Genomic DNA, 16,273 nt, shown 5'->3' with positions numbered 1-16,273 from the left:
ATTGGGCTCCCTGCTGGGTGGAGAGTCCACTTTTCCTTCTGCCCATCTCCCCCACTCCTGTGTGCTCTCTCTTCCTCAAATAAATAAATAAAATCTTTAAAATTTACTTATAACAACAGCAACATACTAATCAACACATAACAAATATATAATCTGCCAGGGATATATACAATCTGTATAATATGTATGTAGGTATCTTTGTATATCAGTCATTTTGTACATGTACATATGTGAATAAAATATGCATATGCATATATAGAGTTCTAGATACATATCCCATATATAATAAACTGGTAGATATGACAATCCATAAAAGTTGCTGAAGTGGGATATTATTTAGTCAATGTTTAGAAGTACGAATATCAATAGGATGTAGAAAAAGTAACAAGATTACAGCAAATGACAGAAGTGAGCAGTCTTAGTGTGAAGACCTCAGTTATAACAGTAGAATGGTGTAGGTAATCAGCGGTGAGAGAGGAAGGGCAGAGGTGAACCTGAAATCCAATCACTCACTGTACTTTTTGGTCTCTGTTCACTCAAATACAACCCTGAATCCAATGTGGAATGAATGTAATGTGAGTCTTTGGGGTGCATAGCTGCATGGTTGTCAGATTATCATATTCAAATTCTTTTTAGAGAAATTTCCTATTTCAATGCTTAATGCACTTATGAAGCCACATTGAAACATGCAAACAAAAAAAAATATTTTGTTTCCTTTTAAATTATTTTTATGTCATGAACACTTGATTAAAACTACCTCTATATTTTGACTTCATATACATATATTTGTTTTGTAATCTCACCTTAAGTCATTTAAACATTAGGACAATTATAACTGCAAAAACTGAACCCTAATCAACACAGAGAAAATATGTAATCTGTACAGTTTGTCATTCTAGTGAAAAGAGAACAGATAATAATGTGAATTCTAAGAATTTCTCTTCAATATTTTCCTTGATGAATCTATGACTTTCTTATTTCTCAAACTGTAGATAATTGGATTTAACAAAGGAATTATGATAGTGTAAAATAGAGAGTCCTTCATATGTTGGTCTTCTGATTATGTAGGTATGGGGTGCACATACATGAAGAAAAGAGCACCATAGAAGGAGATAGATAAGAGATGGGCTCCACAGGTAGAGAAGGCTTTCTTTATGCCTTATAGAGACTTCTTTTTTAAGATTGTAGAGAGAACTAGTGTGTAGGAGACAAGAACTATAGGAATGGTGAACATCTGTATTGACCCAGCAAAAATAAATACTATCAGATAATTGATAGAAGGATTAGTACAAGAAATCTTGAGCAATGGTATAATGTCACAGTAAAAGTGATGTACTATGATGGAATTGCAGAAGGTTAATCTGAATAAAAAACTATGAATTATGGCATGAAGAAGGCCATCTAAGAGTGACAAAGCTAACAAGCGGATGCACAGTGTCTTGGACATAATCACTGGATAATGTAATGGTTTGCATATGGCCACATAGTGGATCATATGCCATCGCTGCCAGCAGAAAGTATTCCACTGTTATACTTTGCAAAGGGAAAAATTGTATCATGCATTCTGAAATAGATACCATTTTGGTCTTGGCAAAAATTTGACCAGCATCTTGGGGGATACTGTGGATGATATCTAAGCATCCACAAATGCCAAACTCCCAAGAAATAAGTACATGGGAATGTGAAGCTGAGAGTCATTCCATATGAGCGCAATTAGACCAAGGTTCCCCACAATGGTGAGAAGATAGATAACCAAGAACACTAGGAACAAGGGGATTTGCCACTCTGGTTCGTATGTGCGTCCTGTGAGAATCAAATCTGTCAGCAATGTTGCATTTCCAAGTCCTTTTCCATGTTCCTTTTCCAAATCCTCACTGAGTGTTGCCTGAAATGAAATTTAGTAAATGGGAAAGTGTCACTCAATTTATAACATGAAAATATGGAAAGGAGAGTTGAAATAAAACTATGCACACCAGAATACCATCTCAATTTTGGGTATTGCCTCTCTATTGATTGGAATCTATTTTAAGGGCTTGAAATAAGTGCAATTATTTCAATTTTTAAAGTGTGCAGCAATGAACACAATTAGAAAAATGAAAGACATTGTAGTATCTCCTAAATTTATGGGAAAGATCTGCGTAATTTGGAAATTCTTTTCCTTTTTCTTTCTTTCTTTCTTTCTTCTCTCTCTCTCTCTCTCTCTCTCTCTCTCTCTCTCTCTTTCTCCTTTCTTTTTGGTGTGGACTCCAGATTGTTCAGAAGAATTCCAGGGTGCACCTTGTAGTTGATACTTTCAGCTACACATCTCTTCACCCATCTCTCACCAAAATAAGTAGGAGGAGGAATGCCCAACAGAGTAAAAATCAGATACTGTGCCATCTCCATCAGAACTATTGGATATGGACATAAACAGTATGTCAGAGAGGGAATTCAGGCTAACAATCATCCAGGCAATGGCTAGGTTGGATAAAATGATTAATAACAAAATGGATTGATTAGGGCAGAAGTGAAAGCCACCAGAGAAGATGTTTTCAATGCTATCAATGAGTTCTAATCTAATCTAAATTCTCTAACAGCTAAGGTAACTGAGGCAGAAGATAGAGTCAGTGATCTAGAGGACAAACTGATAGAGAAAAAGGATCAGGAAGAGACCTGGAACAAACAACTTAGAAACCATGAAAACAGAATTAGGGAAATAAATGATGCCATGAAATATTCCAACATCAGAATTATTGGAATCCCTGAGGGAGAGGAGAAAGAAGGAAGACTAGAGGACATAGTTGAACAAATTCTTGATGAAAATTTTCCAAATCTGGAGAATGAAGCCAGCGTTTATGTCCTAGAGGCAGAAAGATCTCTCCCAGGATCATAGAATCTTGAAAGACCTCGAGATACCTGATTGTGAAACTGATGAATCAAATTTTTAGACAGGAGCTCTTGAAAGCAGCTAGGGGGAAGAGATTCCTTACATACAGAGGAAAGCCCATCAGGAAAATGTCAGACATGTCCACAGAAACCTGGCAAGCCAGAAAGGGTTGGCAAGAGGTATTCAGGGCACTAAATGAAAAGAACATGCAGCCAAGAATACTTTATCCAGCAAGACTGACATTCAAAATGGATGGAAAGATAAAGAGCTTCCAAGACCAGCAATGTTTAAAAGAGTATGTGACCACCAAGCTGGCACTGCAAGAAATATTAGGGGTGGTTCTATAAAAGAAGAAAAAACCCGAGAATGTCACTAAACAGAAGTTTATGGAGACAATCTATAGAAACAAGGACTTCACAGGTAACACTGTCAATAAAATTGTATCTCTCAATAATTACTCTCAATGTGAATGACATAAATATGCCCATAAAATGGCACAGGGTTGCAGATTAGATAAAACAACATCCTTATGTTGTCTACAAGAGACCCATTTTGAACCTAAGGATACATCCATACTGAAAGTGAAGGGATGGAGAAGCATCTTTTACGCCAATGTGCCTCAAAAGAAAGCTGGGGTAGCAATTCTCATATCAGATAAATTAGATTTTGAACTAAAAACTGTAGTCAGAGATATAGAAGGACACTACATCGTTATTTAAGGGTCTATCCACCATGAAGATCTAACAATTGTAAATATTTATGCCCCCAATGTGGGACCAGCCAACTACATAAGACAACTGTTAATCAAGATAAAGAGTCATATTGATATGAATACATTAACAGCAGGGGATCTTAACACACCACTCTCAGTAACAGACAGATCACTGAAGCAGAAAATCAATAAAGAAACAAGAGCATTGACCACATCACTCGGCATCAGGGAAATACAAATAAAAACCACAATGAGATACCACCTCACACCAGTCAGAATGGCTAAAATTAACAAGTCAGGAAATGACAGATGCTGGTGAGGATGCCAAGAAAGGGGAACCCTCCTACACTGTTGGTGGGAATGCTAGCTGGTGCAACCACTCTGGAAAACAGCATGGAGGTTCCTCAAAAAGTTGAAAATAGAGCTACCCTACAACCCAGCAATAGCACTACTGGGTATTTACCCTAAGGATACAAATGTAGTGGCCCAAAGGGGCATGTGTACCTGAATGCTTATAGAAGCAATGTCCACAATAGCCAAACTATGGAGAGAACCTAGATGTCCATCAATAGATGAGTGAATAAAGAAGAGGTGGGGTATATGTATATAATGGAATACTATGCAGCCATCAAAAGAAATGAAATCTTGCCATTTGTGATGATGTGGATAGAACTAGAGGGTATTATGCTTAGCAAAATAAGTCAATCTGAGAAAGGCAACTATCATAGATCTCCCTAATATGAGGAAGTGGAGATGCAGCATGGGAGGTTTGGGAGGTAGGAAATGAATAAATGAAACAAGATAGGATCTGGAGGAGACAAACCATAAGAGACTCTTAATCTCACAAAACAAACTGAGGATTGCTGGGGAAAGGGGTGTAGGGAGAGGGTGGTGGGGTTATGGACGTTGGGGAGGGTATGTGCTATGGTGAGTGCTGTGAAGTGTGTAAACCTGGAGATTCACAGACCTGTAATCCTGGGGCTAATAATACATTATATGTTAATAAAAAAAATTTTAATTCTGAAAAAAAGAAATAAGAGCATTGAATGAGACATTGAATCAGATGGACCTCATAGATATATACAGAATATTCCACCCTAAAACAACAGAATACTCATTCTTCTCAAGTACACATAAACTTTCTCCAGAATAGACCACATACTGGGTCACAAATCAGGACTCAACTGATACCAAGAGATTGAGATTATTCCCTGCATATTGTCAGATCACAATGCTTTGAAACTGGAACTCAACCACAAGAAAAAGTTCAGAAGGAATTCAAACACCTGGAAGCTAAAGGCCACCTTGCTTAAGAAAGCTTGGATCAACCAGTAAATCAAAGAAGAACTTAAACAATTCATGGAAACCAATGAGAATGAAGGCACTTCAGTCCAAAACCTATGGGATAGAGCAAAGGCTGTTCTAAGAGGGAAATACATAGCCATCAAAGCCTCCCTCAAAAAAATTGAAAAATCCAGAATACACCAGCTCTCTTACACCTTAAAGAACTGGAGAATCAACAACAAATTAAACTGACCCCACACAGAAGAGTGGAAATAATCAAGATTAGAGCGGAGATCAATGAGATAGAAACTAAAGATACAGCAGAACACACCAACGAAACTAGAAGCTGGTTTTTGAAAGAATCAATAAGATCAATAAACCATTGGCCAAACTAATCCAAAAGAAAAGAGAGAAGACCCAAATTAATAAAATTATGAATGAAACAGGAGAGATCACAACTAACACCAAGGAAATAGAAACAATCATCAGAAATTATTATCAACAATAATTGATAAATTATTATCAACATATAATTATTATTATATGCCAATAAGTTAAGCAACCTAGATGAAATGGATGCATTCCTGGAAAATTATAAATGTCCAAACTGAATCGGGAAGAAATTGACAACCTGAGTAGACCAATATCTAGTAACAAGATTGAAGCAGTGATCAAAAACCTCCCAAAAAACAAGATTCCAGGACCTGATGGACTCCCTGAGGAATTCTACCAAACATTCAAAGAAGAAATAATACCTATTCTCCTGAAGCTTTTTCAAAATAATTGAAGCAGAAGGAAAACTTTCAGACTCCTTTTATGAAGCCAGCATTACCCTGATCTCCAAACCAGGCAAAGACCCCACCAAAAAGGAGAATTTCAGACCAATATCCCTGATGAATATGGATGCTAAGATTCTCAACAAGATCCTAGCAAATAGGGGCACCTGGGTGGCTCAGTGGGTTAAAGCCTCTGCCTTTGGCTCAGGTCATGATTCCAGGGTCCTGGGATCGAGCCCCACGTTGGGCTCTCTGCTCCACAGGGGGCCTGATTCCTCCCCTCTCTCTCTCTGCCTGCCTCTCTGCCTACTTGTGATCTCTCTCTCTCTGTCAAATAAATAAAATCTTAAAAAAAAAAAAAGATCCTAGCAAATAGGATCCAACAGCACATTAAAAAGATTATCCACCATGACCAGGTGGGATTTATCCCTACGTTGCAAGGGTGGTTCAACATTCACAAATCAATCAATGTGATAGAACAAATCAATAAGAGAAGAGAGAGAACCTCATGGTCCTCTCAATTGATGCAGAAAAAGCATTTGACAAGATACAGCATCTGTTCCTGATTAAAATGCTTCAAAGTATAGGAGAAGAGGGAACATTCCTCAACTTCATATAATCTATCTAGGAAAGACCCACCACAAATATCATCCTCAATGGGAAAAAGCTGACAGTCTTCCCTTTGAGATCAGGAACACGACAAGGATGCCCACTCTCACCACTCTTGTTCAACATAGTATTAGAAGTCCTAGCAACAGCAATCAAAGAACAAAGAGAAATAAAATGTATTCAAATTGGGAATGAAGAAGTCAAACTCTCTTTGCAGATGACATGATACTATATGGAAAACCCAAAAGACTCCACCCCCAAACTACTAGAACTCATACAGCAATTCGGTAATGTGGCAGGATACAAAATCAATGTACAGAAATAAGTTGCTTTCTTATAAATTAACAATGAAAATATAGAAAGGGAAATTGGAGAATCAATTCCATTTACTATAGCATCAACAAACATAAGATATCTGGGAATAAACCTAACCAAAGAGGTGAAGGATCTGTACTCAAGGAACTTCAGAACACTCATGAAAGAAATTGAGGGAGACACAAAAAGATGGAAGACCATTCCATGCTCATGGATCAGAAGAATAAACATTGTTAAAATGTCTATACTACCTAGAGCAATCTGTACTTTCAATGCCATTCTGATCAAAATTCACTGGCATTTTTCAAAGAGCTGGAGCAAAAAATCCTAAAATTTGTATGGAATCAGAAGAAACCCTAAATTGATAAAGAAGTGTTGAAAAAGAGAAACAAACTGGGGACATCATGTTGCCTGATTTCAAGGTATATTACAAAGCTGTGATCACTATGACAGCATGGTACAAAAACACACATAGACCAATGGAACAGAGTAGAGAACCCAGATATGGACCCTCAACTCTATGGTCAAATAATCTTTGACAAAGCAGGAAAAAAAATACAGTGGAAAAATACAGTCTCTTCAATAAATGGTGCTGGGAAAATTGGACAGCTATGTGGAGAAGAATGAAACTTAACCATTCTCTTACAACAAACACAAAGATAAACTCGAAATGGACAAAAGACCTGAACGTGAGGCAGGAATCAATCAGAATCCTAGAGGAGACCATAGGAAGCAACTTCTTCTACATCAGCCACAGTAACTTCTTTCATCATGACTCCAAAGACAAGGGAAACAAAAACAAAAATGAATTTTTGAGACTTCATGAAGATCAAAAGTTTCTACACAGCAAAAGAAACAGTCAAAAAAAACAGACACAATGCACAGAATGGGAGAAGATATTTGCAAATGACAATACAGACAAAGGGCTGATATCCAGGATCTATAGAGAACTCCTCAAACTCAACACACACAAAACAGATAATCATGTCAAGAAATGGGCAGAAGACATGAATAGACACTTCTCCAATGAAGACATACAAATGGCTAACAGACACATGAAAAAATGGTCATCATCACTAGCCATTAGGGAGATTCAAATCAAAACCACTTTGAGATGCCACCTTACACCAGTTAGAATGGACAAAATTAACAGGAGAAGAAACAACAAGTGTTGGAGAGGATGTAGAGAAAGGGGAACTCTCTTACACTGTTGATGGGAATGCAGGTTGGTGCAGCCACTTTGGAAAACATTGTAGAGATTCCTTAAGAAATTAAAAATAGAGCTACTTTATCACCCCACAATTGCATTACTGGGTATTTGCCCCGAAGATACAAATGTAGTGAAAAGAAGGGCCATCTGTACCCCAATGTTCATAGTGGCAATCGCCAAACTGTGGAAAGTACAAAGAGGCCCTTCAGATGAATGGATAAGAAAGATGTGGTCCATATATACCATGGAGCATTATGCCTCCATTAGAAAGGATGAATACCCAACTTTTGTATCTACATGGACAGGACTGGAAGAGATTATGCTGAGTGAAATAAGTCAAACAGAGAGAGTCAATTATCATATGGTTTCACTTATTTGTGGAGTATAAGGAATAACATGGAGGACATGGGGAAATGGAGAGGAGAAGGGAGTTGGGGGAATTTGGAGGGGGAAATGAACTATGAGAAACTGTGAACCCTGAGAAACAATCTGAGGGTTTTGGAGGGGAGGGTGGTGGGAGGTTGGGTGAGCCTGGTGGTGGATATTATGGAGGGCACATATTGTATAGGGCACTGGGTGTGGTGCATAAACAATGAATTCTGGAACACTGAAAAGAAATTTTAAAAATAAATAAAAATTTTAAAAATTTTTAATGAAATAAAATGAATATATGGAGGTGTAGAAAATAAGCTGCAGAAAGTCTGAAATTAGGGTCCAGAATACTAGTAAAAATGTTACTACTATTGGGTGTTCTCAAACCAGAACCTATACTAAAACCTCAAATCTACATTTTGCTTAAAATGTCCTCCAGATTACACATTCTGGGGAAAGTTATAGGCAAAATACAGATTTGAGGTCTTACTGTAGACATCGATTTAGTGAATCAATTATAAAGGCTAATAATCTGTATTCTACTTGAACTATAAGTTACCCAAACACATGTGACATGGCTAAACTATATGTGAGATGACATCGAGATTGATGGGAAGATGAAGAGACAGATGCAAAGTGTTCAGAATGTAGATGCAGTGCCTCTCTGACACATTTCAGGTTTAGTCATTGAAGAATGAATTATCACTTGCCAACTCGGTAGATTCTCATCAAAATTTGATTGAGAACTTAGATGCAGTGTCCAGTTCGTGGACATCCAGTGCATGTGTGCTTTGTAGTTTGAGTCTACTGCAAATTATGAATTGAAAATCACTGGGGTAGACTGAAGCCATAGTTATGTATGACCTATCTGTTGGAGAATACATAAAGTGAGGAGAATGTTGAATAAGTAAACTGACAACGTATGTTAAAGTGGAGTAAGATATATGTCACTTTTAGGTAGCCAAACTGATCCTCTTTTCTACCACATAATTTTGATGCCAGCAAACTCTACCACCCATCGTAGGTCCCAAAAGTGCTACAGTTGACTTTCCTATCTCCCTGACAACTAGGGCGAGGGGACATAATGTAGGTTTGGTAACTCTACATCACTCACACTAGAGTTGAAATTTGGAATTAGGGAGGAATAGGGACAAGGACAAAAGATAATTTGAATTGCAAAGGCAGCCAAACACAATATGAAGGTTCCAGCAAATGCACCCTGCACCCACACCAGTGACTCTGTCCATGTAAACAGTGGCATTCTCACATAGCAGTGTTGACAACAGCCCTCATGGAGTCGATGTTGGAATATAATTTTTGCTATTGGCAGATGGCCATGTTTGTTTCTGTTCCTGCCCATTTTTTCTCAGCAGAATCCTTTAATTTCCCAGGATTTCTGTGTTAGATTCCATTCCAAAAAATTTCTTGTTGAAACTAATAGTTCTGACTGGCAGTGAATAAAGACAGGGAGAGAACAGGAAAGGATACTGAGCAGAGTGATCAAGATGAGTGATGAGTATCATGAACACAAAGAGAGGAAGATAGTCAAGGACAAAGAAAATTATGATACCAACAGTAAAATAAATGCTCTATTAGGATAAGGAGTGAACAGGTGTGATTGAGCATGGAAACTAAGAGATGGTTTTAGCGAGAGCAATTTCTGGTATGTGATGCAGTGGAGGCCAGAGCGTAATGGCATTGAATGGGAAACAATTGCACAGCAGTGAGAAGGGAAGCAAGATTGAATATTCCAAGAATGTGGACAACAGTTGTTATATGTCTACTGCGGGTGGACAAATAGAACATTTTTCCTTGACATTGCTTTATTAAAAGTTTTCAAGAGAGAAATGGAGAGAAAGCCATAAAAAGAAGAAAGAAGACAGCAGAAGGAGAAGTTTGGGTGGGTGAAGACCACAAGATGCAGGAACAGAAATAGGCAGAGAATAATAGATATATGGCTAGATTTGTGTGGGAAAGACAAGCAGAAAAGAAGGATTAAGAATCTATCAGGGGTGACTGTGTGGCTCAGTGGGTTAAGAGGCAGACTTTCGATTTCAGTTCAGGTCATGATCTCAGAGTCCTGGGATTAAGCCACACATTGGACTATGCACTCAGCCAGGCATCTGCTTGAGGATTCTCTCTCTCTCTCTCTCAGTCTGCCCTTCTACCCACTTTCACTCTCTCTCTCTCTCTTTTTCTAAAATAAAGAAATAAATATTTAAAAGAAAAAATGAATGTATCAGAGAAAGACTATGGACAACAAAAAAGTAAAAGCCCAGGGTTTAGGGATAAATGTTTATTTTAACCCTGGGTGTTGTTTAAAGTTGTCAACAATAGGAATCTTTTCTTTCCTTATTTTATCAAATTTCCAAATTTATTTTTCTATGGGATATGTGTATGTAACAGATTTTCCAGTTAAATTTTATGTCACAAACTTTACTCAGAAATATATTAACACTGCCTGAAAGGTTTTTCATATTTAAAAGTTGCCTTACATTTGCTATAACAATGATTAGGACTGACTTTTTTCTAGAAATCCTTATGGTTTTACTTGAGAACACCTTTTCTCTACCAGTGTTTTCACAGAATAAAATTGAGGCAGAATGGAGTGGAATACAGGTGATATAAATAACAAACCTACTAATTTCACATGATAGAGGTATTTTTATTTGAAAAGCTCCTTTCTAGGCAATTCCAAATCACTAAATAATGAAAAAATCTCAAATTCAGTTTGTGTGGGTACTTATTAAGCTATAAATGCTGGAAAGAGAAGTGAAGGAGCACCTACTGCCTATTTCCTGCTACATGTATATAAATAGTCAATGAAATGCTTGTCAGAAGTGGGAGATAGGATAGAGTTAATACACAATTGACTTACCTTAAAAGTTTGATTCAGAAAATGTGATCAGTTAAACGTAATAGAGCTTTTAATCAGAATAAGCAGAAAGATTACTTATGTAGAAATCATTATGGAATGATATTTAAATGTAGTTTAAATTGTTGAACACTCTAGTTCATGAATACTTATAAAGTCCTTAGAGATATGTTAAGAAATAATAAAACATTGTTATAGGGATTAATTCAGTCTTACAGCTATTTTGCTTACTAGAGGAGAGTCATTAAGATTTAATATGTAAATTATTCGGTATTTGTTTTCCATTACTCACCTGGCTTTTAGGCTCTTGTAAACCCCATGAAAAATTATTAAAATTTAAGAGTATGTCAAACTTATATATAAAGAATAATGAATTTTATAGTAATCATTTCTCTCTTACCCATATCTTATAAGAAATTGAGAAAATTCTTTTGAAGTGTTAGGTTTTCTAAAGTAGATAAGAAATGCAGTAGCACTGAAATGACCATAACATGTGTAGTAACTTCTCGCACACTGATTCACTTTGGAGGCTTCCTTTAACAAGCTCAGGAAAATATTGTTTATATCAATTTGTTTCAAGCACAAGGGTCAACCAGTTGTACAACTCTGGGCTTTTTGCCAGAATAGGAAGGAATGAAGAACTAAAATTCTCCCAGTAACACCTAAGGCTTCCCTTTAGGACAAAGCTAAATTGTTCTCTTGGGCAATGTAAACTTGAACATGTGTGAAAAGTCCAGGTAGCTCATAGGACATCATAGACTCTGAAATCATAAACATCAAGTCATCATATATATTATATTTTATGCCCCTGTTTTCCACTACTAATGATGCCTCTGACATATTTATGCATATTTAAATGTATAAATGTTGATGCTCTGAGTGCTTTGATTAGTATGATCACATCTGAGCCAATCATACATGATTTTAATGAAGCCAAAGTGCTGCATTCCCTTCAGGGGAACCTTAACTACAGGTGTCCTTTTCATGCAACGTGCAGCTCATGTTCCAGAACTATACTGAACTTCACACTTTAATTTGTAACAGGTGAGAAATCTTACTTCACAAAGGTCAAGGGAAGATGAAAGGGAAAACAAAACAAAGGACGATAGTGGGAGGTGGCATATATCAATGTTTCTCAAACATTAATGCCTGTGAATCTCCTAGTAATTTTCTGAAAATGCAGATTCTCTTTTGATAGGTCAGGGAGGATGTCCAAAGTCTTCATTGACAAGCTGATGACCTGGACATTTGCTACCATTAGGGCCTTCCATCCTTGGAGGGCCTAGATGATCTCAGAGCTAGATCATTGGAGAAGCACATAAAGAAGAGAAGTAAATGCAGCTGGCATCCAAAGAGAAGCAAGAGGAGCCAGATGGGATGAGAAAGACCAACATGGTTGGGCTCACATAGAGTCTGGAGGGTAGTCAGGCACTTTGTTTTTTATCCCACTTTTAAGGACAGGTAGTGAGATATTTTGAACACGGTGGTAAGGTGTTCATATTTACCTTTCAACATGAAGAGAGAAGTAACATAATGTTCACTCAGAAAATAATGACATTATATGTGTCAAAAGAGTACAATGTACAAATAGCAACATTTTGATTTAGTATCTAAAGAGGAGTAAAAGTGCTTAACCTCCACATGGGACTTGATGGCAGCAAGGGGGAAAGCAAAGGACCTATATTTTGATGGAGTCATTAATCAGTTATTCTGTGTTCTTTGACTTTGTTTGTGAAAGCCAAAGAAAGGGGGGAAATAAACTACATAGATAAAAGTGAAGCCCTGTCATAACTTAGTAGAAGGGTGTGTAAGCAATATGTGCACTGGGAATTTCAACATAATCCAAACTTGAGTTAAATTTAATTCTTCTCTTCAATTTTGTGTATTTATCTCTCACCTCATATTGTGGTCCATCTATGGTACAAAAGTCTGTATTGCTGCTTCCATATTAGTAGTCTTCTCAATTTGTTATTCTCTTAAAGATATCTATTTATTTATTTAGAGAGAGAGAGAGAGAGCACAGAGGAAGCATGAGAGGGAGAAGCAGACACCCCACTGAGCAAGAGCTGGATGCAGGACTCGATCCCAGGACCCTGACATTATGACCTGAGCAGAAGGCAGATGTTTAACCAACTGAGCCACTCAGGTGCCCCTCAATTTTAGTTATTTTAAGTGGTGGGTCAATGTATCTCACTATGGTCATTTGATTTTCCCAATGATGAATTTTATTGAACATGTTTTTGTGTCTCCATTTGATATCTGTGTATCTTGTTTACTGAAGTGTCTACTCAAATATTTTCTCTTTTTTAAATTGAGTTATATATTTCTTATTTTTTAGTTTTGAGATTCTTCTTATATCCTGCTTATGAAGCTCTCATCAGATACATGATTTGCAAATATTTACTCAATGACCTTAATCTTCTTTCCCTTTCATAAGGTATCACATTTATTCCTTATGGAGCAACTACTGTAGACCTATTGGTAGATATTTGTGTACCAGAAATTGAGAAATATATTCAACAAAATTCAAGGCCCATTTATCTAGGTGAAATTCCTAGCGGTCCAGTGGTGGGTCATGGGGAGACATCTCTTCTAAGGTAAAGGATAAGTTGCTGCATCTGGCCCTCTTACAACCAAAAGAAACGTACAACACCTATTGGGAGCCTGTGGATTTTGGACCCAATGTCATCTTCATTTGGGTGTATTATTCCAACCCACTTACCAAGTGTCCAGGAAAGCTGTTGGTTTTAAGTGTGACTCTGAACAGGAGAAGGATTTACAAAGGCGTAAACAGCTGTACAAGGTGCTCTACTCCTTGGATCACATGATCCACCAAAACTAATGGTAGTTGAAGGCATGATGGGAGATAAGGACACTTTTTGGAGACTTAGGCAGGTCTCTCTGTAGGCAAATCACAGCTCAAGCCCTTAGGTTTAGAGCTAAGCCATGCTATCACTGCAGACAATTACTCTCCATTTGAAAACCAGAAGGATAGAACTAGAAAGAACTAGAACTAGAAGGATGGAATTGTCATTAACGGAAATGGGTAAGAGGGTGGTTTGGGGAGTAGGTTTGGCAAAGAAAATCAAAGTTCCTATTTATTTAGGTCTTTGTCTTCTCCACCTTCCTAGTCTTCTTGCATATCTATTCTCATTCATTTTACTGCTCCAACTTTTCCTTCCTTGTGCCCATGACTTAAGCCTACTGCTGAGAATTACTGGCATTCACTGAGCATCAGTGAATCCTGTGTGTCACTCAAGGCCAAATAAGTTGTTGTCCTCTGGGAACATCTTTCTATATCACTTTTTATTTCAGAGAATAATTACTAAAAGGGATTTTTGTTAAATGTTTATAATTAAAACAACAAGCAGTCATTGTTATTCATGTTGCAGAGTCACTTGATGTGGTCACAAAATGCATAAGTTTCACACTAAATGAGTAGCTCATGGAGAAATTTGTTGATCTTAGAAACCGTAACAGAGGGATTGATCTGCTTCAGACCTATGAGCACATTGATCTCAGCAGTACAGTTGAGGGGAAAAGGAAATAAATTTGTTGGTTGTTGATCTCTGCTATTGACCCAGATGAGTCAGTACATTGCATCAACTTTGAATAAGTGGTATCCCAGTAAACTCTGTTCTGTTGATAATATACTCTAAAGTTACATACATACTTACCAAAAGCAGTGAACCCATTGAATGAATATAGACCTCCCCAAAAGATGTCATTACTGGGCCATTTTAAAGAGTAAAATTTTATTTTATTTTATTTTTAACGTACAAAGAAATTTTACTTTCTGTTCTTGATGACAAGTAAATGCATCATGATCAGCAACCCTTGAATCTTCTCTTCATATTCTTTTTTTTCCCCTAATAGAACAGTGCACCTTGCAATAATGTTTTTTCCTTCCTCCCATCCCCCAGTGGCATCCAGGAAAAATAGTCAATTAAAGTTTGTGCTCATGAATTACTAAGATCTTTCCAACTTCTCTGAGGAAAAGAGATTTATATGATTTATATGAAGAAATCAATAGCTTTTTAAAAAATTAACATATACTGTATTATTTGTTTCAGGGATACAGTTCCTTGAATCATCAGTCTTACACAAATCACAGTCCTTACCATACCACATACCCTCTCCAATGTCCATAATCCAGCCACCCCATCCCTCCCCCCGACCAAACCCTCAGTTTGTTTCCTCAGATTAAGTGTCTCGTGATTTTTTCTCCCTCCCTAGTCACATCTTGCTTCATTTTCCCCCTCTTCCCTCCTTGACCTCCCCACCCTATCTCTCAAATTCCCCATATCAGAGAGATCATATGATAATTGTCTTTCTCTGATTGACTTACTTTGCTTAGCATAATACCCTCTAGTTCCATTCACATCAATGCAAATGACAAGATTTTGTGGGGTTTTTTTTTTTTTTTTTAGATTTTATTTATTTATTTGACAGACAGATATCACAAGTAGGCAGAGAGGCAGGCAGATAGAGGTGGGTAAGCAGGCTCCCTGCTGAGCAGAAAGCCCGATGTGGGGTTCGATCCCAGGACCCTGGGATCATGACCTGAGCAGGGTCTTGATGACTGCCTATTATTCCATTGTGTATATATACCACATCTTTATCCATTCATCTGTTGATCGACATCTATGTTCTTTCCATAGTTCGGCTATTGTGGACTTTGCTGCTATAAACATTCGGGTGCACATGCCCGTTCAAATCACTACAATTCTATCTTTAAGGTAAATATCCAGTAGTGTGATTGCTGGGCCATGGGGTAGTTCTATTTCCAACTTTTTGAGGAACCTTCATACTGTTTTCCAAAGTGGCTGCATCAGCTTGCTTTCCCACCAACAGTATAGGAGGGTTCCCCTTTCTCTGCATCCTTGCCAACATCTGTCATTTCCTGACTTGTTAATTTTAGCCATTCTGACTGGTGTGAGGTGGTATCTCACTATGGTTTTGATTTGTATTTCCCTGATGCTGACAGATGTTGAGCACCTTTTCATGTGTCTGTTGGCCATTTTGGATGTCTTCTTTGCAGAAATGTCTGTTCATGTTTTCTGCCCATTTCTTGATTGGATTATTTGTTCTTTGGGTGTTAAGTTTGATAAGTTCTTTATGGATTTTGGATACTAGCCCTTTATCTGATATGTCATTTGCAAATATCTTCTCCCATTCTGTCAGTTGTCTTTTGGTTTTGTTGACTGTTTCCTTTGCTGTGCAAAAGCTTTTGATCTTGATGAAGTCCCAATAT

General features: G+C 37.4%; 2 pseudogenes; one reads left to right on the top strand and one right to left on the bottom strand.

The window, feature by feature from the left end:
* Positions 1-928: 928 nt before the first annotated feature.
* Positions 929-13,877, bottom strand: LOC111146564 (annotated as a pseudogene).
* A 184-nt stretch (positions 13,878-14,061) lies between these two features.
* The window catches only part of LOC111146557, an 8,132-nt pseudogene continuing 5,920 nt past the window's right edge, over positions 14,062-16,273 (top strand).

The sequence above is a fragment of the Enhydra lutris genome, unplaced genomic scaffold (genome assembly GCF_002288905.1).
Source record: "Enhydra lutris kenyoni isolate GAN:26980312 unplaced genomic scaffold, ASM228890v2 scaffoldscaffold2, whole genome shotgun sequence".
NCBI lineage: Eukaryota > Metazoa > Chordata > Mammalia > Carnivora > Mustelidae > Enhydra > Enhydra lutris.
The sequence above is the reverse complement of the archived record's forward strand: the minus strand, read 5'-3'. Positions and strand labels throughout refer to the sequence as shown.